The sequence below is a fragment of the Pinus tabuliformis genome, chromosome 6, assembly GCF_031772625.1.
Source record: "Pinus tabuliformis cultivar Carrire ecotype Pingquan chromosome 6, CPIR1, whole genome shotgun sequence".
Taxonomy (NCBI): domain Eukaryota; kingdom Viridiplantae; phylum Streptophyta; class Pinopsida; order Pinales; family Pinaceae; genus Pinus; species Pinus tabuliformis.
The window spans coordinates 1,048,877,213-1,048,905,054 of record NC_142292.1 but is presented as its reverse complement, the minus strand read 5'-3'; positions in this window follow the sequence as shown (position 1 = coordinate 1,048,905,054).

The following is a 27,842-nucleotide window of genomic DNA, read 5'->3' as shown; positions in this document are numbered from 1 at the left end:
ATGGAAACTGATTATTTAGAGATCATCCTAGTATTTTTGACCTCTGAGGTTGTTCTAAAAATAGAGGAGATTCCTCCTCTTGATGTATTATATAGTTCAGAGAATAAGCAGTGGTCAGGAAACATAGGAAGAGAAGAAGAACTAAACAAAGACAGAATTTGGTCCCTTGCAATGCCTCCTTTCAAGTACTCTGGAAAGATTCCCAAGTAACCCCTACTGAAGACCTAGGAAGACTATCACAGTATATAATAGCTTATGCTAGTGCAACAATTGATAAAGCTTCAGAGGTGAAACAACTTTTGAGGGAGAAGGATGAGAAAATAAGGTAGCTTGAATAGGGTTTGGAAAGTGAAAAGCAGGGAGTCTCTTAGTAATGAAAATATTAGCTTGCATAATTGCAAACTGATTTTCATAACCTGGAGATTCAATATAAATCTGACATGAAGACTAGAGATTTCAAAATATAGGAGCAACAACACAAAATTGAGAAGCTAAAGGCCAATCTAGAATAATAGAGTTCAGGAGAGAATAAAGAGAGCTAAATAACCTACTTTCTCAACCAGAGGTTGTATTTTGTCAAAAGTTGGCCATCATCCAAGACCTATGCCAATCAAGTGATTCACTTGAAGATCAATTGTTCAATCTGAGGACATATTACAGATAAGTTGATGAAAATATTTCCAACTTCATTGATTGACAAGACAACTCTAAGGGATGATTGACCAATATCCACAAAATACAATAATCTCAGAAAGAAATTGTCTTTCAAGAATGGGATATTAGGCCCAAAACGCAGAGATGATGATCTATAGTCCTAGGTACATATCAAACAACATAATTGAATCAATCAACGATAGCCTACTGTAAGCTACTCTCATTTTGGACTGCCCTGAGTGTTAGTGTCAATCTTTGAAGCCTTCCTCCAGTGATCAAGCATGCTCTTACAAAGTGATTTTAAGGTGTCAAGGTCAAATTTTTTTCATTTCAATGAGTCTTCAAGCAAACTTTGGTCACTAGGCATTAGGTCTAGGGTTTGATTTTACCCTTTTCAAAATGATCCAAATGTCGGTCCATGTCATCGTTCAGCTGAGTGTACCATCATTCAGAGAGTTTTCATTATCATGTCAAGTCCCACTGGGTCATTTTACACCTTGTTCATGCTTCAGTTGCGCCTAGGTAAGGTCATTTCCCTCTCCTAGGGTTTTGAAGGCAATTTCTCTTTGACGGTCAAATCATTGGCAAAACTTGTATCCTAAGGTTCATACACCTTCCCCTATCCTTAAAGTACCGTATCAAACACTTCCCATCACCGAGATCCCCCAAATTCCTCATTTTCACACAAACCCTAGTTTCTTGCTACAAACTGGCAATTTTCTAGGTTGGACCTGTGTTTTGCCTTTTCAGACCCCTTCCCCTCACTCAATCTCTGAGATTTAACTTTCCCCTACTTCCTAACATCCCTCCCTACTTCCCAAAATTTCCTCAAGAATTTAGAAGCTCCCTCTCCCCTTCATTTCGCTTCATTTCGACAAATCCCTTGTTCCACACATCGGGATAGGTTTCACTCAAATGATGTTACTGAGCAATAAAAGATGAATTTACGAAACTTGAGAGAGAGTTTTGTCCCAAAATGGCCAAGGAAGAGAAAACTCCTTCACCTTTTACACAGGTGTCATGGTTTTAGAGAAATGTCAAAAATACAATTTCCTCGGGAGAATTGATGCACCTCTAAAGTGACCTTGGGCAAATACACTTTTCTCCTAGATAAGTTTGCCAAATGACTTTCTTGATGATTCAAATGATAACTAGACACAAATATCTTTCCAATGAGCTATCCTGAGCTCAATTTTGAGTTGAGGAAGGCATTTAAAAGTTGACTGTAACAGCACTCTGCCTTGAGGCAGCCTCACTGGGCACATTTTGACCAGTCTGAGGAGATTTGACTTTTGACTGGGCAAATGAACTCCAAATTGAACAATTCTACTTGGGTTGGAAATTAGACTCAAATACCTTTCCAGCGAGCTATCCTTCACCCAATTTGGACACCCGGAAGGCCTCCAAACGTCGCCTGGAAAGGAGCACAGCGCACTGGGAGGAAATTTCGTGTGTAAATTTACACTGGCGCGACGCACATAGAGAGCGCGGCGCATAGGGAAAAAAAGGCCTGAAATTGTGCCATTTTGCCTCAAATTTCTTGTGAGGCCCATCAAATTACAAGGTAGGCTATATAACATCACTTGTTTATCAAATTTTATGAGTGATATTGTGGTTATATGCCTATGATTGAATGCAACAAATTTCATAAAGACAACCACAAGAAGACACCTATTCAGCAGGAGATAGAGGCTGATTGAGAAATTTGGCTCGAGAGGATCCACATCCACTTAGAGAAGCTGTTGCTGAAAGCAAACAAGAACAAGGATCAACATCACATCATGAGGATTCTTTGCATGATGAGGAGCTCATTGAGCATGATTTTGACCTAGTTGACTTGGAGGCACAAGATGAGCATAAATCCATACAACAAGTCATCAAAGAGAAGTATTCTCAGATCATGCAGGTCAAGGATAGTTTGATAAGGGCCAAATTTATCATTTCATTCCTTGATCAAGAAAACAATCAGCTTAAAGCACAACATTACCTATGGAGAAATAACAATTCAAAGTCAAGAAACAAGAGATGAAGGGAAAGGAATTGGTGGACCATGATAACATTGAGCACCATGAAGAACATGTGGCAAGAAAAAGGCCAAGAACAAGTTTTTCACCATGAGCATCTCAGAGTTATATTTTCCCTCACCTTGATGGAAGACAAAATCACCATTGCAGGGAATGATTTCATGCTTTCAGTAGATTCCATCTCTCAAGCTACAGGCATACCAAACCATGATGAAAATAGGTTCAAAGACATGAACCTAGACTTAGAAGAGTACAAACCCTAACTGAAATCATAATATAAAGAAACTCACATGTTTTCCCTTTCAGATATTTTTTGGAGATATATGCACCATTAATGAAGGCTGTCATGAAATTCTTCACATGTGAGGGAAAATTTTCCAGGTTGCATCAATATCACATAAGGCTGCTCATGCACTTTACAGCAACCAAGTCGCTCAATTTGAGTAGTTACTTGTATAGGAGCTCAACCAAGATGTCTAAAAAGGTGAAATTGAAAGGAAAAGTGCATTATCCAAGTCTCTTTAATCATAGCTTGATAAAGGTTATGGTTTTCCATCAGTTGACAAAAATTAACATGACATGGGACACTTTCATTGAGGCATCTTTGAACATGCATAGAACTACTTCACCAAGCCAACACCAAACTATGTCAGCACAGTCAATGGAGGTTGGGTCATCAAGAAAGAATGATGAGGTTCCAAGGCACCTAGGACTGAGGTGACCAATACATATCAAAGAGGCAGAAGGATTGTGTTTTCTCCTAAAACATAGGTAAGGAGCCAGCGCATGATGATGGGCCTTCAGGAGAGCCATCAAGTGAACGAGAGACCGAGTTTGTTCTCCTTCACGATGATGAGACCGATACAGAGCCAACAAATGCAGAGCTTAAAGAGGTCATCCAGGAACAACAATCAGAGATTGAGTCCTTTTCCCTTGACTTGGAGAGGTCCAAGGGGAACATGAAGTACCTGGAGCAGAGAAACAAGCAGCTTGAGGACCAGCAGGCAATCATGGAGCTGCAAAACATTCGAGAGCATCGCCAAGCTACTCAAAGAAGAAAGGTTGAGCTCACATCTTTGGAGCAAGAAATCAATGAGGATAGGGAGGCCTTCCTTGAGAGGGTCAACCTACATTTGGAGAGTATACTAGACAAGGCTGACAAAGACCTTGCTCTATTCAGACACATGGCATTTCATTACACGGCACGAAACATGAGTGCCAAGGCCCGAATAAAGAGTTTAAAAGAAAAATTGAGGAAAGAAACAAGGAGGGAAAAAGAGGAAAAAGAGCAAGATAGGCTTAAAATCTTGGCTGAGGCTTCCTTGGCTCAGCATGGCACCCCATAGAGAACCTGCAGCCCAAATTTCAATAAATTTTGGGAATTTTTGGTCACATGAAAATTTTTTGGGCAAAAAACAGGGATTTCTCCCTGTGCGCCGCGCCACTGGCGCGACGCTAAAATTCTAGAGCTCCAAATGAGGAATGGATTGCAGTTTTATATTCATCATGGAAAATCACAACTACTGGTGTCCGGGCAAGAAATTTGGGCAAGCTCTGAGCCTCCTAGAGGTCGAAAACACCCAAAAAAGGCCTCTCTACCACTTTTTTGACACACAAAAAGAAGTATTGGGAGAATGGAGATTTGGAGGGGCAAATGAGCACCAAATTCAAAAGTTCCAGTTGGGTTACAAAGTAGACAAGACAGGCTTTCCAACAAGCCCACTTGGGTACATTTTGGACACATAAATGTGCCCCAAAATAGGCAACAAAGTGGCGCGATTCATAGAGAAATTGGCGCGGTGCACAGAGGAAAAACTGCCAATTTGCTCCCGTTTTGCGAAATTTCGGTTCGCGACTTCTCCAAGTGGGCCTGGTCATCTACACTTCAGTTTTTTGGCACCAAAGGCAGCATTTAAAGTGTTTTTTTTCTAGATTGGAATCTATCCAAGTTGCGAAGGAAGGCAAATGGTCATCCTGGCCAAATGTCATGTTTGTGAGCGCTGCACCTATACCTGATGGTTGGCTCTCCATCTCCATTTTGCAATGATTTGAGTAAGTCCCCAACCCTTGGGCGTTCTATCTATTCCTCACACATTCTATATATTGTATGCAAGTTATTTGCAAAGGGTTGGCTGGCTTGTAACTTCTGGGAGACTGTGTGAAAGAAACTCTGTTTCTTCACTGTTTATTTTTGATAGAGAATTAATGAAAGGCAAGTCTGTTTCATGAGATTCTTGTGGTTGTAAGTGTAGCAAGTGTATTTATTATGTTTTCATATGTATTCAGTTATGTTTCATAACTCATTTCATGCTCATTTCCAGTGAAATTTTCTTAGTGAGATTAGGTAGAATCCAATTTTTATTGCTCTGCCTGTGGGAAAATTTCATGTTTCAGTGTTATTACTTCTGTTGAAAAGGATTCATGTCACTATGCCCTTTTCACTTTCTTTAGCAATATATTCATGTCGTGATACCTCAAATTAAATAATTTGTGCCTTCATATTTGATTCTCTGTTCTTTGCTGAGCGCCAGTCCCATAACATCCCAAAAGCTCGGTCAATTCATAAAATTGTTTCCAGAATGCCTATTCACTTACTATCCTGAGGTAAATATTGCATTTTAAGTCATCTCAGACCATTTTCGATTATCTATTCACTGAGCGTGATTCGGAGAGAGCCCTCTCCTACTCTGGTAGGGCTAGCTACCAGACTGAGCGTGGCTTGTGGTTACCCTAACTTTTGCCTTCCTTCAGCCTAAGGCAGATTTAGGTGCTAACATAGTGGCAACTCCACTGGGGACAAGTTTACTTATAGATTGTCTTGCCCCAAGTTCTTATCTCAAGTCTGATCTAATTGTTGATGGTGGATGACGATCAGACACTGGAAAGGCTGAAAGCATTCACCTGGAAACTCCATTCACTGAAGAATCCAGCAATCGGTGCTTCATGGTGACTCCACTACAGAGAGATCAGTAGCTTTGACATTTTTGAGATGGATCAAATTACAAGAAGATACGTTCCCATGAGCCGAGATCACATCCCAGGTTTTCCAAATAAAATGCCCAAGGCAGATTGGTCAAAGAATTTTGCTGTGTTCAGAAACGTGGAAGGTGATGACGCTGCTCTTCATCTGGTGAAATTTCACATTCATGTGCATAGATTAAAGATCAATTTTCCTGAAGGCTCTTTGGTGAAAATGTTTATGGCTACCCTGGAAGATGAAGCCCGATCTTGGTATGAAAGTTTGCCGCCTGCTTGTATTTACTGTTTAAAGGATTTTCATGCCCTATTCATTGAAAGATATATAGAATCTTATCCATCATTAAATCTAGTTCGTGACTATTGCAAACATGCTTCTACTTTCATTGAAAGACTTGAAAAATACTATGAATATGATAATTTCATGGATGAAGAGATCATGGAAGCCCTGTATGAAAATCTGTTTCAGCAGCACACAGAACTCTTAGAGGAAACTTTGCAGCGGGATCAAAATCAACAGGTTGAAGATTTCCAAATGGCTGAAAATGATGAAAGAAGAAATATTATTTCAGATCTGGTTGAAATAAAAGAGGTTACGCAGGAAAATGATGTTCCGATCTAAGAAAATGATGATGATAAATTAGATCGAGAGACAGATTGTGATGAGGAAAAGCATGTTGTTCAGGACCTCATAGAAGAGAATTGCATTGTTGAGGCTACCTCAAATGAAGAAGACAGAGTTACAGACCTAACTGCCCTCATCTCATCAAAACAAAGTCTTCATGAAGAGGTAATCCAGTCAGCTCATGAACCGCAAGATGATAATTTTGTTCAAGTAAGTGAAAAAGGCTCCTTGGATGAATCGTTAGTAGATGATAGGAATGTCATGCTTGGGTTTCAAGAATCATTCGAAGTTTCTTTTCTCTTGAGTGATGAATGTAATGAGGAACATGATAATCTGGCTGTCATATCATATGAAGATGACCTACAGTATATTCAGACCACAGAAAATTAGATCATTCAGGATTCCCTTTCAGATTCTTCTTCATATGTCTCATGTTTTGAAATGTTCTTTGAAACGGAGAGCTGCTCATCTACTTGTTCCGAATTTTTTAAGGACCAGGAACATACTCTTATTTGTGAAAAGAGATCAGCATCACAATAAAAAGACATCTTGTTTCCTCAGCAGGAGGTAAATATTCATGTTTTTCCTGATCCAATGGAAAATCTGTTACTGTCAGTAGTGAAGGTCATTATTGCAGTATTCAGTGATGAAGGAGATCATGGTCAATTATGTTTTTGGAGGCCCAGTTACTAGTATCTGTTGTTGACCAGAAGATCTGATCTAGAGAATCAATCAAGGATGCATCTACTTGATTGGTTACATTGGAAGACACATTACACATGATTTTACATATTGCATTAGTACACAGTAGGCTGTCATCATTATTTGAAACCCTCGAATCTTGATGGGCTACAGCCATTCAATAAGTTTTGTCAGTTCTTGTTTTAGTTAAGTCAGTCACGAGTCATTTCCTTTTGCATTGAGTCGGTTTTTTCCATCATTTCATTTTGCATTGAGTCAGTTTCAATTAAGTTTCAGTCAATAAATTGAGTCAAGATTTGTTTGTCGGAATAATGGACTCCATAGCCCAATGGACGAAGGCATTGTCTGCTCAGCCAAAGATCTACAGTTCTTGGCACCACCAAGGAGCTGCTGTCCCTATTGGAGCCAATGTTAGTGTCAGTCTTTGTAGCCTTCCTCCAGTGATCAAACATGCTCTTACAAAGTGATTTTAAGGTGTCAAGGTCAAATTTTTGTCATTTCAGTGAGTCTTCAAGCAAAATTTGGTCACTAGGCATTAGGTCTAGGGTTTGATTTTACCCTTGTCAAAATGATCCAAATGTCAGTCCATGTCACCGTTCAGTTGAGTGTACCATCATTCAGAGAGTTTTCATTATCATGTCAAGTCCCACTGGGTCATTTTACACCTTGTTCATGCTTCAGTTGCGCCTAGGTAAGGTCATTTCCCTCTCCTAGGGTCTTGAAGGCAATTTCTCTTGGACGGTCAAATCATTGGAAAAAATTGTATCCTGAGGTTCATACACCTTCCCCTATGCTTAAAGTACCTTATCAAACACTTCCCATCACTGAGATCCCCCAAATTCCTCATTTTCACACAAACCCTAGTTTCTTGCTACAACTTGGCAATTTTCTAGGTTGGACCTGTGTTTTTCCTTTTTGGACCCCTTCCCCTCACTTAATCTCTAAGATTTAACTTTCCCCTACTTCCTAACATCCCTCCCTACTTCCCAAAATTTCCTCAAGAATTTAGAAGCTCCCTCTCCCCTTCATTTCGCTTCATTTCGACAAATCCATTGTTCCACACATCGGGATAGGTTTCACTCAAATGATGTTTCTGAGCAATAAAAAATGAATTTAGGAAACATGAGAGAGGTTTTTGTCCAAAATAGGCCAAGGAATAAAAAAATCCTTCACGTTTTACACAGGTGTCATGGTTTTAGAGAAATGTCAAAAATACATTTTCCTCGGGAGAATTGATGCACCTTAAAAGTGACCTTGGGAAAATCAAATTTTCTCCTAGCTAAGTTGGCCAAATGACTTGCCTGGTGAGTCAAATGATAACTAGACACAAAGATATTTCCAATGCGCTATCATGAGCTCAATTTGGAGTTGAGGAAGGCATCCAAAAGTTGACTGTAACAGCACTCTACCTTGAGGTAGCCTCACTGGGCACATTTTGACCAGTCTTGGGAGATATGACGTTTGATAGGGAAATTGAACTCAAAATTGAAAAATTCTGGTTGGGTTAGAAATCAGACTCAAAGACCTTTCAAACGAGCTATCCTTCACCCAATTTGGACACCAGGAAGGCCTCCAAAAGTTGCCTGGAAAAGAGCATGGCGTACAGAGGGAGCGCGGTGCACTGGGAGGAAATTTCCAGTGTAAATTTACACTGGCGCGGCGCAGATATAGAGCGCGGCGCACAGCGAAAAGAAGGCCTGAAATTGTGCCATTTTGCCTCAAATTTCTTGTGAAGCCCATCACATTGCAAGGTAGGCTCTATAAAATCACTTGTTTATCAAAGTTTATCAGTGATATGGTGGTTATATGCCTATGATTGAATGCAACAAATTTCATAAAGACAACCACAAGAAGACACCTATTCAGCAGGAGATAGAGGTTGATTGAGAAATTTGGCTCGAGAGGATCCACATCCACTTAGAGAAGCTGATGGCGAAAGCAAACAAGAACAGGGATTACCATCACATCATGAGGCTTCTTTGCATGATGAGGAGCTCATTGAGCATGATTTTGACCTAGTTGACTTGGAGGCACAAGATGAGCATAAATCCATACAACAAGTCATCAAAGAGAAGTATTCTTAGATCATGTAGGTCAAGGACAATTTGATAAGGGCCAAATTTATCATTTCATGCCTTGATCAAGAAAAAAGTCAGCTTAAAGCACAACATCTACCTATGGAGAAAGAACAATTCAAAGTCAAGAAACAAGAGATGAAGGGAAAGGAATTGGTGGACCATGATAACATTGAGCACCATGAAGAACATGTGGCAAGAAAAAGGCCAAGAACAAGTTTTTCACCATGAGCATCTCAGAGGTATATTTTCCCTCACCTTGATGGAAGACAAAATCACCATTGCAGGGAATGATTTCATTTTTTCAGTAGGTTCCATCTCTCAAGCTACAGGCATACCAAACCATGGTGAAAATTGGTTCAAAGACATGAACCTAGACCTAGAAGGGTACAAACCCTAACTAAAATCATAATATAAGGAAACTCACTCACATGTTTTCCCATTTAGATGTTTTTTGGAGATATATGCACCATTAATGAAGGCTATCATGAAATTCTTCACCTATGAGGGAAAATTTTCCAGGTTGCATCAATATCACATAAGGTTGCTCATGCACTTTACAGCAACCAAGTCACTCAATTTGAGTAGTTACTTGTATAGGAGCTTAACCAAGATGTCTAAAAAGGTGAAATTGAAAGGAAAAGTGCATTATCCCAGTCTCTTTAATCATAGCTTGATAAAGGTTATGGTTCTCCATCAGTTGAAAAAAATTAACATGACATGGGACACTTTCATTGAGGTGGCTTTGAACATGCATAAAACTACTTCACCAAGCCAGCACCAAACTATGTTAGCACAGTCAATGGAGGTTGGGTCATCAAGAAAGAATGATGAGGCTCCAAGGCACCTAGGACTGAGGTGACCAATACATATCAAAGAGGTAGAAGGATTGTGTTTTCTCCTAAAATGGAGGTACGGAGCCAACGCATGATGAGGGGCCTTCGGGAGAGCCATCAGGTGAATGAGAGACGAAGTTCGTTCTCCTTCATGATGATGAGACCGATAGAGAGGTCATCCAGGAACAACAATCAGAGATTGAGGCCTTGTCCCCTGACTTGGAGAGGGTAAAGCATAACATGAAGTACCTAGAGCAGAGAAACAAGCAGCTTGACGACCACCAGGCGATCATGGAGCTGCAAAACATTCGAGAGCATCGCCAAGCTGCTCAAAGAAGAAAGGTTGAGCTCACATCTTTGGAGCAAGAGATTAATGAGGATAGGGACGCCAACCTTGAGAGGGTCAACATGAATTTAGAGAGGCTACTAGACAAGGTTGACAAAGACCTTGCTCTGTTGAGACACATGGCATTTCATTACAGGGCACGAAACATGAGCGCCAAGGCCCGAATAAAGAGTTTAAAAGCAAAATTGAGGAAAGCAACAAGGAGGGCAAAAGAGGCAAAAGAGAAAGATAGGCTTAGAATCTTGGTTGAGGCTTCCTTGGCTCAGCATGGCACCCCATAGAGAATCTCCAGCCCAAATTTCAATAAATTTGGGGAATTTTTGGTCACATGGAAATTTTTTGGGCAAAAAACAGGGATTTTCTCCCTGTGCGCCATGCCACTGGCGCGACCCTAAAATTCTAGAGCTCCAAATGAGGAATGGCTTGCAGTTTTGGATTCAGCATGGAAAATCATGACTACTAGTGTCCGAGCAAGAAATTTGGGCAAGATTTGAGCCTCCTAGAGGTAAAAAAAAACCCAAAAAATGGCCTCTCTGCCACTTTTTTGACACACAGAAAGCAGTCTTGGGAGAATGGAGATTTGGAGGGGAAAATGAGCACCAGATTCAAAAATTCTAGTTGGGTTAGAAAATAGACAGGACAGGCTTTCCGACAAGCCCACTTGGGCACATTTTGGACACATGCAAGTGCCCCAAAACATGCCCCAAAGTGGCGCGACCCACAGAGGAAAAACTGCCAATTTGCTCCCGTTTCGCGAAATTTCGGTTCGCGACTTCTCCAAGTGGGCCTGGTCATCTACACTTCGGTTTTTTGGCACCAAAGGTGGCATTTAAAGTGTTTTTCTTCCAGATTGGCATCTATCCAAGTGGCGAAGGAAGGCAAAGGGTCACCCAGGCCAAATTTCATGTTTGTGAGTGCTGCACCTGTAGCTGATGGTTGGATTTCCATCATTTTGCAATGATTCGAGTAACTCCCCAACCCTTGGGCATTCTATCTCTTCCTCACACATTCTATATATTGTATGCAAGTTATTTGTAAAGGGTTGACTGGCTTGTAACTTCTGGGAGATTGTGGGAAAGAAACTTTGTTTCTTCACTGTGTATTTTTGACAAAGAATTAATGAAAGCCAACGGCTCTATTTGATGAGATTCTTGTGGTTGTAAGTGTAGCGAGTGTATTTCTTATGTTCTCATATGTATTTAGTTATGTTTCATAATTCATTTCATGCTCATTTCCAGTGAAATTTTCTGAGTGAGATTAGGTAGAATCCAATTTTTATTGCTCTGCCTGTGGGAAAATTTCATGTTTCAGTGTTATTTCTTATGTTGAAAAGGATTCATGTCACTATGCCCTTTTCACTTTCTTCAGCAATCTATTCATGTCGTGATACCTCAAACTAAACTGTTACATTTTCCGCCTGCCTTGCCTCACGAAATAATCTGTGCCTTCATATTCAATTCTCTGTTCTTTGCTGAGCGCTGGTCCCATAACATCCTAGAAGCTCGGTCAATTCATAAAATTGTTTCCAGAATCCCTATTCACTTACTAGCCTCAGGTAAATATTGCATTGTAAGTCATCTCAGACCGTTTTCGATTATCTATTCACTGAGCGTGACTCAGAGAGAGCCCTCTCCTTCTCTGGTAGGGCTAGCTACCAGACTGAGCGTGGTTTGTGGTTACCCTAATTTTTGCCTTCCTTCAGCCTAAGGCAGATTTAGGTGCTAACATAGTGGCGACCATACTGGAAAAAAAGTTTACTTGTAGTTCATATCCCCAAGTTTCATATCTCAAGTTTCGATCTAATTGTTGATGGTGGACGACGATCAGACACTGGAAAGGCTGAAAGCATTCACCTGGCGACTCCATTCACTAAAGAATCCAACAATCGGTGCTTCATGGTGACTCCACTGCAAAGAGATAAGTAGCTTTGACATTTTCAAGATGGATCAGATTTCAAGAAGATACTCTCCCATGAGCCGAGATCACATCCCAGGTTTTCCAAATAAAATGCCCAAGGTAGATTGGTCAAAGAATTTGTTTGTGTTCAAAAACGTGGAAGGTGATGACGCTGCTCTTCATCTGGTGAAATTTCACATTCATGTGCATAGATTAAAGATCAATTTTCCTAAAGACTGTTTGATGAAAATGTTTATGGCTACCCTGGAAGATGAAGCCCAATCTTGGTATGAAAGTTTGCCGCCTGCTTGTATTTATTGTTTAAAGGATTTTCATGCCCTATTCATGGAAAGATATATAGAATCTTATCCATCATTAAATCTAGTTCATGACTATTGCAAACATGCTTCTACTTTCATTGAAAGCCTTGAAAAATACTATGAAGATGATAATTTCATGGATGAAGAGATCATGGAAGCCCTGTATGAAAATCCGTTTCAGCAGCACACATAACTCTTAGAGGAAACTTTGCAGCGGGATCAAAATCAGCAGGTTGAAGATTTCCAAATGGCTGAAAATGATGAAAGAAGAAATTTTATTTCAGATCTGGTTGAAATAAAAGAGGTTACGTAGGAAAATGATGTTCCGATCTCAAAAAATGATGATGATAAATCAGATCGAGAGACAGATTGTGATGAGGAAAAACGTGTTGTTCAGGACCTCTTAGAAGAGAATTGCATTGCTGAGGCTACCTCAAATGAAGAAGACAGAGTTACAGACCTAACTGCCCTCATCTCATCAAAACAAAGTCTTCATGAAGAGGTAATCCAGTCAGCTCATGAACATCAAGATGAGAATTTTGTTCAAGTAAGTGAAAAAGGCTCCTTGGATGAATCGTTGGTAGATGATAGAAATGTCATGCTTGGGTTTCAAGATTCATTCGAAGTTTCTTTTCTCTTGAGTGATGAATGTAATGAGGAACATGATAAGCTGGCTATCATATCATATAAAGATTACCTACAGTATATTCGGACCACATAAAATCAAATCATTCAGGATTACCTTTCAGATTCTTCTTCATATGTCTCATGTTTTGAAATGTTCTTTGAAACGGAGAGCTGCTAATCTACTTGTTCCGAATTTTTTAAGGATCAGGAACATACTCTTATTTGTGAAAAGAGATCAGCATCACAAGAAAAAGACATTTTGTTTCCTCAGCAGGAGGTAAATCTTCATCTTTTTCATGATCCAATGGCAAATCTGTTACAGTCAGTAGTGAAGGTCTTTATTGTAGTATTCAGTGATGAAGGAGATCATGGTCAATTATGTTTTTGGAGGCCCAGTTACTAGTATCTATTATTGACCAGAAGATCTGATCCGGAGAATCAATCAAGGAGGCATCTACTTGATTGGTTACATTGGAAGACACATTACACATGATTGTACATATTGCATTAGTACACAGGTGGTTGCCATCATGATTTGAAACCCTCGAATCTTGATGGGCTGTTGCCATTCAATATGTTTTGTTAGTTCTTGTTTTAGTTAAGTCAGTCATGAGTCATTTCCTTTTGCACTGAGTCGGTTTTTTTAGTCATTTCTGTTTGCATTGAGTCAGTTTTAGTCAATTTTCATTCAATAAATTGAGTCATGTTGGTTTGTCGGAATAATGGACTCCATAGCCCAATGGACGAAGGCACTGTCTGCTCACCCAAAGATCTACAGTTCTTGGCACCTCCAAGGAGCTTCCATCCCTATTGGAGCGAATGTTAGTGTCAGTCTTTGCATCCTTCCTCCAGTGATCAAACATGCTCTTACAAAGTGATTTTAAGGTGTCAAGGTCAAATTTTTGTCATTTCAATGAGTCTTCAAGCAAAATTTGGTCACTAGGCATTAGGTCTAGGGTTTGATTTTACCCTTGTCAAAATGATCCAAATGTTGGTCCATGTCACCGTTCAGCTGAGTGTACCATCATTCAAAGAGTTTTCATTATCATGTCAAGTCCCACTGGGTCATTTTACACCTTGTTCATGCTTCAGTTGCGCCTAGGTAAGGTCATTTCCCTCTCCTAGGGTTTTGAAGGCAATTTCTCTTTGACGGTCAAATCATTGGCAAAACTTGTATCGTGAGGTTCATACACCTTCCCCTATCCTTAAAGTACCTTATCAAACACTTCCTATCACTGAGATCCCCCAAATTCCTCATTTTCGCACAAACCCTAGTTTCTTGCTACAACCTGGCAATTTTCTAGGTTGGACCTGTGTTTTGCCTTTTTGGATCCCTTCCCCTCACTCAATCTCTAAGATTTCACTTTCCCCTACTTCCTAACACCCCTCCCTACTTCCCAAAATTTCCTCAAGAACTTAGAAGCTCCCTCTCCCCTTCATTTCGCTTTATTTCGACAAATCCCTTGTTCCACACATCGAGATAGGTTTCACTCAAATGATGTTTCTGAGCAATCAAAGATGAATTTAGGAAAACGGAGAGAGGTTTTTGTCCAAAACAGGTGAAGGAAAAAAAATTTCCTTCACTTTTTACACAGGTGTCATGGTTTTAGAGAAATGTCAAAAATACAATTGTCTCGGGAGAATTGATGCACCTCTGAAGTGACCTCGGGAAAATAAAATTTTCTCCTAGATAATTTGGCCAAATGACTTGTTTGATGAGTCAAATGATAACTAGACACAGTGATCTTTCCAATGAGCTATCATGAGCTCCATTTGGAGTTGAGGAAGGCATTACAAAGTTAACTGTAACAACACTCTGCCTTGAGGCAGCCTGACTGGGCAGATTTTGACCAGTCTTGGGCGATTTGATCTTTTGCAAGGAAAATTAACTCCAAATTGAAACATTCTAGTTGGGATGGAAAGTAGACTCAAATACCTTTCCAACGAGCTATCATGCACCCAATTTGGACACCAGTAAGGCCTCCAAAAGTCGCCAGGAAAAGAGCACGGCGCACAAAGGGAGTGCGGCACACTAGGAGGAAATTTCCAGTGTAAATTTACATTGGCGTGGCGCACATAGAGAGTGCAGCGCATAGTGAAAAAGAGGCCTGAAATTGTGCCATTTTGCCTCAAATATCTTGTGAAGCCCATCAAATTGCAAGGTAGGCTCTATAACATCACTTGTTTATCAAATTTTATGAGTGATATGGTGGTTATATGCCTATGATTGAATGCAACAAATTTCATAAAGACAACCACAAGAAGACACCTATTTAGCAAGAGATAGAGGCTGATTGAGAAATTGGCTCGGGAGGATCCACATCCACTTAGAGAAGCTGTTGGAAAAAGAAAACAAGAACAGGGATCAGCATCACATCATGAGGCTTCTTTGCATGATGAGGAGCTCATTGAGCATGATTTTGACCTAGTTGACTTGGAGGCACAAGATGAGCATAAATCCATACAACAAGTCATCAAAGAGAAGTATTCTCAGATCATGTAGGTCAAGGACAATTTGATAAGGGACAAATTTATCATTTCATGCCTTGATCAAGAAAACAGTCAGCTTAAAGCATAACATCTACCTATGTAGAAAGAACAATTCAAAGTCAAGAGACAAGAAATGAAGGAAAAGGAATTGGTGGACCATGATAACATTGAGCACAATGAAGAACATGTGGAAAGAAAAAGGCCAAGAACAAGTTTTTCACCATGAGCATCTCAGAGGTATATTTTCCCTCACCTTGATGGAAGACAAAATCCCCATTGCAGGTAATGATTTCATGTTTTCAGTAGATTCCATCTCTCAAGCTACAGGCATACCAAACCATGGTGAAAATTGGTTCAAAGACATGAACCTAGACCTAGAAGAGTACAAACCCTAATTGAAATCATAATATAAAGAAACTCACTCACATGTTTTCCCATTCAGATACTTTTTGGAGATATATGAACCATTAATGAAGGCTGTCATGAAATTCTTCACATGTGAGGGAAAATTTTCCAGGTTGCATCAATATCACATAAGGCTGCTCATGCACTTTACAGCAACCAAGTCGCTCAATTTGAGTAGTTACTTGTATAGGAGCTTAACCAAGATGTCTAAAAAGGTGAAATTGAAAGGAAAAGTGCATTATCCCAGTCTCTTTAATCATAGCTTGATAAAGGTTATGGTTCTCCATCAGTTGACAAAAATTAACATGACATGGGACACTTTCATTGAGGTGGCTTTGAACATGCATATAACTACTTCACCAAGCCAGCACCAAACTATGTCAGCACAGTCAATGGAGGTTGGGTCATCAAGAAAGAATGATGAGGTTCCAAGGCACCTAGGACTGAGGTGACCAATACATATCAAAGAGGCAGAAGGATTGTATTTTCTCCTAAAAAAGAGGTAAGGATCCAGCGCATGATGAGGGGCCTTCAGGAGAGCCATCAGGTGAATGAGAGACCGAGTTCGTTCTCCTTCACGATGATGAGACCGATACAGAGCCAACAAATGCAGAGCTTAGAGAGGTCATCCAGGAACAAAAATCAGAGATTGAGGCCTTGTCCCTTGACTTGGAGAGGGCCAAGTGGAACATGAAGTACCTAGAGCAGAGAAACAAGTAGCTTGAGGACCAGCAGGTGATCATGGAGCTGCAAAACATTCGAGAGCATCGCCAAGCTACTCAAAGAAGAAAGGTTGAGCTCACATCTTTGGAGCAAGAAATCAAAGAGGATAGGGAGGCCAAACTTGAGAGGGTCAACATGCATTTGGAGAGGCTGCTAGACAAGGCCAACAAAGACCTTGCTCTATTGAGACACATGGCATTTCATTACAGGGCACGAAACATGAGCGCCAAGGCCCGAATAAAGAGTTTAAAAGCAAAATTGAGGAAAGAAACAAGGAGGGAAAAAGAGGCAAAAGAGCAAGATAGGATTAGAATCTCAGCTGAGGCTTCCTTGGCTCAACATGGCACCCCATAGAGAACCTTCAGCCCAAATTTCAAGAAATTTGGGGAATTTTTGGTCACATGGAAATTTTTTGGGCAAAAAACAGGGATTTTCTCCCGTTGCGCCGCACCACTAGCACGACCCTAAAATTCTAGAGCTCCAAATGAGGAATGGCTTGCAGTTTTGGATTCAGCATGGAAAATCATGACTACTGGTGTCCAGGCAAGAAATTTGGGCAAGATCTGAGCCTCCTAGAGGTCAAAAACACCCAAAAAATGGCCTCTCTGCCACTTTTTTGACACACAGAAAGCAGTCTTGGGAGAATGGAGATTTGGAGGGGAAAATGAGCACCAAATTCAAAAATTCTAGTTGGGTTAGAAAGTAGACAGGACAGGCTTTCCAACAAGCCCACTTGGGCACATTTTTGACACCTAAAAGTGCCCCAAAATAGGCCCCAAAGTGGCATGATGCACAGAGAAATTGGCGCGGCGCACAGAGGAAAAACTGCCAATTTGCTCCCGTTTCGCGAAATTTCGGTTCGCGACTTCTCCAAGTGGGCCTGGTCATCTACACTTTAGTTTTTTGGCAACAAAGGTGACATTTAAAGTGTTTTTTTTTCCATATTGGCATCTATCCAAGTGGCAAAGGAAGGCAAAGCGTCACCCATGCGAAATGTCATGTTTGTGAGCGCTGCACCTGTAGCTGATGGTTGGCTCTCCATCTCCATTTTGAAATGATTCAAGTAACTCCCCAACCCTTGGGCATTCTATCTCTTCCTCACACATTTTATATATTGTATGCAAGTTATTTGCAAAGGGTTGGCTGGCTTGTAAATTCTGCGAGACTGTGGGAAAGAAACTCTATTTCTTCACTATGTATTTTTGAAAGAGAATTAATGAAAGGCAGCGGCTCCGTTTCATGAGATTCTTGTGGTTATGAGTGTAGCAAGTGTATTTCTTATGTGTTCATATGTATTCAGTTATGTTTCATAATTCATTTCATGCTCATTTCTAGTGAAATTTTCTGAGTGAGATTAGGTAGAATCCAATTTTTATTGCTCTGCCTGTGGGAAAATTTCATGTTTTACTGTTATTTCTTCTGTTGAAAAGGATTCACGTCACTATGCCCTTTTCACTTTCTTCAGAAATCTATTCATGCCATGATACCTCAAACTAAATTGTTACATTTTCTGCCTACCTTGCCTCACGGAATAATCTGTGCCTTCATATTCAATTCTATGTTCTTTGTTGAGCGCCAGTCCCATAACATCCCACAAGCTCGGTCAATTCATAAAATTGTTTCCAGAATGCCTATTCACTTACTATCCTGAGGTAAATATTGCATTTTAAGTCATCTCAGACCATTTCCGATTATCTATTCACTGAGCATGACTCGGAGAGAGCCCTCTCCTGCTCTGGTAGGGCTAGCTACCAGACTGCGTGTGGTTTGTGGTTACCCTAATTTTTGCCTTCCTTCAGCCTAAGGCAGATTTAGGTGCTAACATAGTGGAAACTCCAATGGGGACAAGTTTACTTATAGATTGTCTTGCCCGAAGTTCATATCTCAAGTTCTGATCTAATTGTTGATGGTGGACGACGATCAGACACTGGAAAGGCTGAAAGCATTCACCTGGCGACTCCATTCACTGAAGAATACAACAATCGGTGCTTCATGGTGACACCACTGCGGAGAGATCAGTAGCTTTGACATTTTCTACATGTATCGGATTACAAGAAGATATGCTCCCATGAGCCGAGATCACATCCCAGGTTTTCCAAATAAAATGCCCAAGGTAGATTGGTCAAAGAATTTTGCTGTGTTCAGAAACGTGGAAGGTGATGACGCTGCTCTTCATCTGGTGAAATTCTCACATTCATGTGCATAGATTAAAGATCAATTTTCCTGAAGGCTATTTGGTGAAAATGTTTATGGCTACCCTGGAAGATGAAGCCCGATCTTGGTATGAAAGTTTGCCGCCTGCTTGTATTTACTGTTTAAAGGATTATCATGCCCTATTCATTGAAAGATATATAGAATCTTATCCATCATTAAATCTAGTTCATGACTGTTGCAAACATGCTTCTACTTTCATTGAAAGCCTTGAAAAATACTATGAAGATGATAATTTCATGGATGAGGAGATCATGGAAGCCCTGTATGAAAATCCCTTTCAGCAGCACACGGAACTCTTAGAGGAAACTTTGCAGCAGGATCAAAATCAGCAGGTTGAAGATTTCCATATGGCTGAAAATGATGAAAGAAGAAATTTTATTTTAGATCTGGTTGAAATAAAAGAGGTTACGCAGGAAAATGATGTTCCAATCTCAGAAAATGATGATGATAAATCAGATCGAGAGACAGATTGTGATGAGGAAAAACATGTTGTTCAGGACCGCATAGAAGAGAATTGCATTGTTGAGGCTACCTGAAATGAAGAAGACAGAGTTACAGACCTAACTGCCCTCATCTCATCAGAACAATGTCTTCATGAAGAGGTAATCCAGTCAGCTCATGAACAGCAAGATGAGAATTTTGTTCAAGTAAGTGAAAAAGGCTCCTTGGATGAATCGTTTGTAGATGATAGAAATGTCATGCTTGGGTTTCAAGAATCATTCAAAGTTTCTTTTCTCTTGAGTGATGAATGTAATGAGGAACATGATAATCTAGCTGTCATATCATATCAAGATGACCTACTGTATATTCAGACCACAGAAAATCAGATCATTTAGGATTCCCTTTCAGATTCTTCTTCATATGTCTCATGTTTTGAAATGTTCTTTGAAACGGAGAGCTGCTCATCTACTTGTTCTGAATTTTTTAAGGACCAGGAACATACTCTTATTTGTGAAAAGAGATCAACATCACAAGAAGAAGACATCTTGTTTCCTCAGCAGGAGGTAAATATTCATGTTTTTCATGATCCAATGGAAAATCTGTTACAGTCAGCAGTGAAGGTCATTATTGCAGTATTCAGTGATGAAGGAGATCATGGTCAATTATGTTTTTGGAGGCCCAGCTGCTAGTATCTGTTGTTGACCAGAAGATCTGATCCGGAGAGTCAATCAAGGAGGCATCTACTTGATTGGTTACATTGGAAGACACATTACACATGATTGTACATATTGCATTAGTACACAGGTGGCTATCATCATTATTTGAAACCCTCGAATCTTGATGGGCTGCTGCCATTCAATAAGTTTTTTCAGTTCTTTTTTTAGTTAAGTCAATCATGTGTCATTTCCTTTTGCATTGAGTTGGTTTTTTCAGTCATTTCAGTTTGCATTGAGTCAAGTTTCAGTCAATAAATTGAGTCATGTTGGTTTGTCGGAATAATGGACTCGATAGCCCAATGGACGAAGGCACTTTCTACTCACCCAAAGATCTGCAGTTCTTGGCACCTCCAAGGAGCTACCATCCCTATTGGAGCCAATGTTAGTGTCAGTCTTTTCAGCCTTCCTCCAGTGATCAAACATGCTCTTACAAAGTGATTTTAAGGTGTCAAGGTCAAATTTTTGTCTTAGAAACAGAGATGTGTTGGCCAAACGAATTCAAAAAAAGAAGGAGGGTGAAACAACAAAAAATGATTCATCAGCTACACAAAGAAAAGGAAAGGAGGCGGTTGGTCCGGAGAGCAACAAATCAAAATCAACAGAACAATCACAGCAACCAGCCACATCAAAAGAGAAGGAAAGGAAAGAAATCCCAGTCAAAGAGGTAGAAAAAACTCCCGCTTTTAGCCTAGAGAATGAGATTTCTAAGTTAAAGGTATCCATCCCCTTGACTGAAATAATGAAGAACGGCAGTTATAGAGGACATATTTCTAAAATGTTGAATTTGGACCCAATGTCCGACATGGTAAATGTAGAAGATGATCAGCCTGAAATTATTTTTGGACTAGCAATGAATGGTGAGTCTCCCGATAGCGATGTGCCACCCTTCTATATCAGTTTACGATTGCATGATTTCGTGCTACATAATGCCATGTTCGATTCCAGAGCTTCTCACAATCTCATGCCCAAGGCTATCATGGATAAGCTTGGTCTGGACATCACCCAGCAATATCATGCTCTCTATTCATTCGATTCCAGTAGAGTAAGGTGTATAGGACTCATCAAAGACTTAGTTGTGAGTTTGGATCAGCTTCCTATGAAAAATGTTTTGATGGATGTGGTGGTAGCAGATATTCCTCCAAGGTTTGGCATGCTTCTTTCCAGGTCTTGGGTAGCGAAATTGAAAGGGACACTACAGTTGGATTTCTCCTATGCAACAATCCCGGTGTTTGGATAAATGAGGAAGTTATATCGGGAACAAAAATGAAATATATGATCACAAGCAAGGAGAAAGCAATAAATCATCCTATTAACTATGTACATACAGATTTAGAGTCTTTTGTTTTGTTTTTAGATAGTTTAAATGAGATAGATAGTCAGATAGTAGAAGCAGACGACATACCGGAAATAGCAGAAAATTTCAGAGAAATTTTGAAGAAAGAAAGACAAGAAAAGCAGGAAAATGTTGGGCAATCAGCTGAAAGTACTGGACAGCAAGCAGACAAGGCACGACAAACATATTTCCAGCACTTACAAGAGGAGGAAGAAGGCTTGTGGACCATGGATTTCGATGGAGCAGTGGGGAATGATGGTGCTGGAATTGGAATTTGGGTATGCAGTCCCTTCTCCACCCCAAACAAAGTGCCTAGTAGCGTGAGGGTTTTCCCTTACAAGCTGGCCTTTGAATGTTCAAATAATGAAGCTGAGTATGAAGCTCTAATTGCTGGCTTGAACATTCTTAGAAAGGTGAATGCAAAAATGATTGTGGTATATGGCGAATCCGAGTTGGTAATAAAACAGGTCAAAGGTGAGTCTTGAGCAAAAAATCCTAGGATGCGGGCCTATCGTAATGCAGTTTTAGACATTTTGAAGCTATTTTCAGAATACACCTTGACATGCATGCCACGTATACAAAATAGTATTGCTGATGCTCTTGCCAAGGTAGAGAGCAGCTTGAAGATCCCCATGAACTCCAGCAATAAATTTGAAATCCATCCAACCATTCCAGACAATCAGCAATATTGGCAAGTGTTTCAAGATGATGAAGAGATTAAGGATTTTCTGCTCAACAAAGGCAAGTTCAAAGAAACCTCAATTGATGTGGAAAACGATGAGGGAAAAGGGAATGGTACAGATGAAGTGCAGATCAATCAAATGGACGTATTACAGCTGAAGAATAACATCATTCCTAAAGGCTTGATACCTCTAGAGGAACTTTTCGATCAAGATGATGTAGCCGGCAAGCCAACATTGTAGCCAACGAGGAAAGGTGTAGAAGAAGTCAACATCGGTACAACATCCAATCCAAAGTTGGTGAAATTGTCCAATGCATTACCACCAAAGATCAAGGACAAATACATCAGTTTGATGGCTTCATTTGCAGATGTGTTTGCTTGGGATTATTTTGAATTAAAGACCTATGATAGATATGTTATTCAGCACACAATAGCCATCAAGCCCAACCAAAAACCATTTAGGCAGAAGCTGAGAAGGATAAATCCAAAGTTGCTGCCATCTATCGAAAAGGAGGTAAATAGGTTGTACAAGTCAGGTATCATTGTGCCTATCAGATTTTCAGATTGGATATCTAACTTAGTGCCTGTACGCAAGAAGACCGGTGAGATCCGCCCATGCACTAATTTCAGAAATCTAAACAAGGTCTCATTGAAGGAAAACTATCCACTACCCAAGATGGACCATATACTTCAGCGAGTAGTGGGGGCATCTCATATGTCACTGCTTGATGGTTATTTCGGATATAACCAAATTTCCATCCATGAAGATGATAGAGACAAGACAACATTCACCACTCCATGGGGAACCTTTCACTATGCCAAAATGCCCTTCGGTTTAAAGAATGCAGGTGCCACATTTCAGCGGGCAATGGACTTGGCTTTTGCAAATGAGAAGGATGTGTTTTTAGTGGTGTACTTGGATGATTTGACGGTATTTTCCAAATCTGATGAAGAGCACATGCATCACCCAAAAATTGTCTTTCAAAAATGCAGGAAATATGGTCTATCACTGAATCCTAAGAAGAGCTTGTTCACCATGGAGGAAGGCAAATTGCTTGGGCATATCATTTCAAAGGATGGCATTCGTATAAACCCAGCACGTGTGCAAGCAATTCATCAAATCAATCTGCTTAGGAACAAAAAGGAGATACAGTCATTCAATGGTAAGATGAATTTTCTGCGTCGCTTTGTGCCTATTCTTGCAGAACACTTAAGAGAAATGACCAACATGCTTAAGAAGGACAGCCAGGTGAAATGGACTGATGATGCTGTAAAATCTTTCAACGTGGTCAAATTGGCCCTTTCTTCAGCTCCAGTTCTAGTCAGCCCGGACTACACTCAAGATTTCATATTGTTTTCATTTGCTTCTGAGCACACTATGGAAGCAGTATTATTACATAAGAGAGATGATCATGAAAGACCCATTGCATTCTTCAGCAGGGCTATAAGGGATGCAGCTTTAAAGTACAACATTATTGAGAAGCAAGCCCTAGCATTGGTGAAGGCATTGAAGGATTTCCGGGTGTATATCCTACATTCTCACATTCTGGCTATGTTCCTAATACTGATGTAAAAGATGTTTTAGTGCAGACCGATCCGGAAGGGAGAAGAGGCAAATGGATCGCAGCCTTGCTAGAATATGACGTGGAGATAAAGCCTACAAAGCTGGTCAAAGGATAGGGGTTGGTGAAGCTAATGGCCGAGTCAAACTTGCATGCATTGGACATAAATCTGATCGCTGCCATGTCCGATGAGAATGAGGAAGGAACGTCAATTCACGTATCCGAAATGTTTGCTTTGTCCCCATGGTATTCAGATATAATATATTTGCTGAAAAATCTATTAACACCACCCGGCATGACTAGAAACAAAGTGAGAACACTCAAATTGAAGGCTGCCAAGTTTTGTATTTTGAATTCTGCACTGTATTAGAAAGATCCCGATGGAATTTTTTTAAATTGTTTGGTGGAAGAGGAGGCAAAGAAAGTCATGGAGGATTTCCACGGAGGAGAGTGTGGAGGTCATCATTTTTGGAAGTCAACAGCGAACAAAATTTTGAGAGCAGGGTACTACTGTCCTACTTTGTTTGCTGATGTGCATAAGATGGTCAAGCGTTGTCATAAATGTCAGATTTTCGAATGAAAACAGAAATTACAGCCTTTGCCACTTAAGCCTATTGAGGTGAGCGCTCCCTTCCAGCAGTGGGGGTTGGATTTCATCGTGGAAATTCATCCCGCCTCTTCCGGACAGCATAGATGGATCCTTACAGCGATGGACTATTTCACAAAATGGATTGAGGCAGCCCCTACTAGACAAGCCATAGACACGGTAATCATCTCATTTCTCAAAAATAACATCTTGTCTCGCTTTGGTTGTCCAAACAAATTAATCACTGATAATGCAGCAGCTTTCAAATCGAAAAGGATGGTAGAATTTTGTCATAAACATCATATAATTTTGGGTCATTCAACTGCCTATCATCAGCAAGGCAATGGGTTGGCAGAATCTTTGAATAAATCTTTGGTCAACATCATCAAGAAGCTACTAGAAATAAATAAGAAGAGATGGAACAAGAGGTTGGTCCATGCGCTTTGGGCAGATCGAATCAGCCAGAAAAAGTCTATTGGTATGTCACCATTTGAGCTTGTTTCTAGAGTTGACATAGTATTCCCTACCACTCTTGCTGCCCCGGTGGTCAAACTTCTTCAGGAGGCCGGCAGCGAAGAATATCCCATGTAGAGAAGGCTGAATCAAATGATCCATTTGCAACAAACAAGAGAAGAAGTTTTCAAGAACACATCCAAGTTGCAGGAGAAGATAAAGAAAATCTATGACAGAAAAGCAAAAGTAGATAAATTTCAGTTGGATGATGTGGTGCTGAAGTGGGATGCAAGGAATGAAGAGAAAGGCAAGCACGGAAAGTTCGAAAATCTATGGAAAGGTCCTTTCAAAATTGCAGCATATAGGGGTCAGAATGCCTTTCTTATAAAGGAAATGAATGGGGAAGATTGTCCTAGAGGGCCGATCAATGGTCGGCTGCTCAAGCGGTATCATTGCTGATCTATTAACGCTACTTCCACTATCATTGTAAATACCATTTTTATTTCAGTTTGGTTTCAGTCTGTAAAGTTAGTTTTTGAGTTATTTCAATGACAAGTAGAGCCAATTTCTTGGTCATTTTAGTTTCATAAATAAGTGAGAGTCCTATGCCATTTATTGAAATGATGACTCCATAGCCCAATGGAAAAAAGGCACTATCTAGCTCCTCTAGAGATCTGCTATTCTTGGCACCTCCAAGTAGCTACCATCCCCCATTGGAGCCAATGTTAGAGTCGGTCTGGTCAGCCCTCCTTCAGAGATCAAAACTCTTTGTGCATTTCAATTTTAGGTGTCCTGCTCCATTCACTCAACTGCATTTCGCTAGGGACATGCCATGATCTGACGGAGAAATTCATGCTAGTCATTTTCCCTCATGTCTGGCCCCTGCTGGCTCAGGTCTTTGTCCATAATCACTAAAATTCATGACAGTCAAGGTCTGGTCCTATTACAGGACAAAGTCATTTTTATTTTTGGGTCTAGGAATTCATCAATTTGGTCTTTGAAAACACGTCCAAGAACAAGCCAGGCAGGCCAAAGGGAGGCCTTATACAACTATGGTTCAGAAATCTTCATCATCACCTAAAGAGACTTCGACTCTTCTTCAAAACTCTGTTTTGAAGAAAAATCAAACAAGGTCAATTATGACAAAATTTTCAAAAAAATCACCACTTGACTTTTCAGATGCAGTTATGATTTACATGGCCAAATGCTCTGTCATATAGTCCCTGCAAAGAAGTGCCGAAAATTTCATCATTTGAGCCAAAATTTCAAAGGGATAGTGAAAATCAGTGTGTTTGAAGGTAAATGAAAAAGTGCAAAACTCAACATTAGAAAAGGGGGTTTTCAAAGAGGCAAAAATCAAACCCATCTCCTCCAAGGCTATAAATACATGTTTTGACCCAAATCAATGGCATTATGCTCTTGCAAGACTTGGAGAATGCATTTCAAAGGTGTGAGTGTGAGGTTAGAGAGCTTGAGTGAGCGGAAGCAGGTTTTGGGAGCGCACGGCGCATATAACCAGAGGCGCGATGCACACACAGCCAGCCCGCCATTGAAATATTGCACAGGCGCGGCACATACAAGGTGCGTGACGCACTGGGAATTCCGCGCGGCGCATACAGTCCAACGGCCAAGAAACGGTGCCAAACCACTTCAAACTTCGGGGAAGGCTATCAAATTGAGAGGTAAGCCTTATGACATCGCCTGCTCATCAAGTTTTGTCAAGGATATGGTGTTTGTGAGGAGGTTGAATTCACCCAAAACGCACAATGTCACCCATGAGAAAATCAACAAGAAAACGAAGGCTGAGGTTGTAAACTTGTGTTGATATTGCCAAGGCTTCACTCCACTCACCTATTCCCCTCACCCATCATTTTTCCCATCCTCCCTTGTCATTTTTCCTAAACCCCTACCCTAAGTCACTACCCAAACCCTCTCCCTTTTCCTCCACTGTTGGGTTAATACAAAATCACCATAGGACCAGCTCATTGGGCAAACAAAGCTGTTGGAGGAAGGGTGCATAGTCAAACGGTTAAAGAGTCAAAACAATTAGGAAGAAATTCGGGTGTTTTCATAGTGCGCGGTGCACACACCAAAGAGCATAGCACACTCATGGTGCGCGACACACACAGGGCCCGCCCACTGTGTAAACATAACACTGGCGCGGCACGTGCCCGACGCGCGATGCACATAAATACAAGGCCCAGAAACTATCCCATCTGCCTAAAAACTTGTGGATGCTCACCAATTTTGAAGGGTAGGCCACCAACATCCATCCTTGCACCAAAATTGAAAGGGATAGCATGATTGTAGGGGTAGGAATCAAATGCAAATTTTTTTTTGTAAAGCAAACAAAAGGGAAACAAAGAAATCATTGACCCTAGGGTTTATGCTACAGTGACAAAGCTGCCAATATATTTCAAACCCTACCCCATCAACCCTATACCCAAACTACTCCCAAATCCATGATAAATCTCTCCCTTTAAACCCCTATCCCTATTTCATCATTCCCCTCCTAATACTCCCTGTTTTATTGTCCCCTTGGTGGTAGATTTTCAGGGCAACTACTAGCTTCATTGGAATTCAAGGGCAGCATAAAATTCAGGGTACAAACAGCAGTAATGGCATCAGAAGTTTCATCAGAGTATGAGGAGGAGACCCACAGTGACACAGCTTCAGGAGAAAGGGCACAAACGAGACATCACTGGAGTGGCAGACATCTTAGAGACAAGCCAAACACACTCACCGAGTTGCAGGCATGCCCTCTTGCTATGTCTTGTTTCCAGCACTTAGCATGTTTTGAATATTTTCAAAGGGTGGCAAATGTCAAAGTTCATCATGAGTTGGCCCAAATTTTTGCACTTCACCTACATGGAGGACAGTCCATCTTGGCTGGGGTCACTTTCACATTGACACCTGAGACCATATCAGTGGCGACAGGCATACCCAACATTGGAGAGCAGTGGCATAAAAAGAAAAAGGTGGAGAGGCATCATTATGGGCCTTACATCAAAGACAGTTGTTTGAGCCACCTCACAAGAGTTTTTTCATTCAGATTTCTAAAAGATGAGTATGCCCCACTCATGGAATTGATCATGAAGTACTTCAGTTGTGAGGGGAGGTTTTCTCCCCTCTATGCCTATCACATCAGGTTACTCA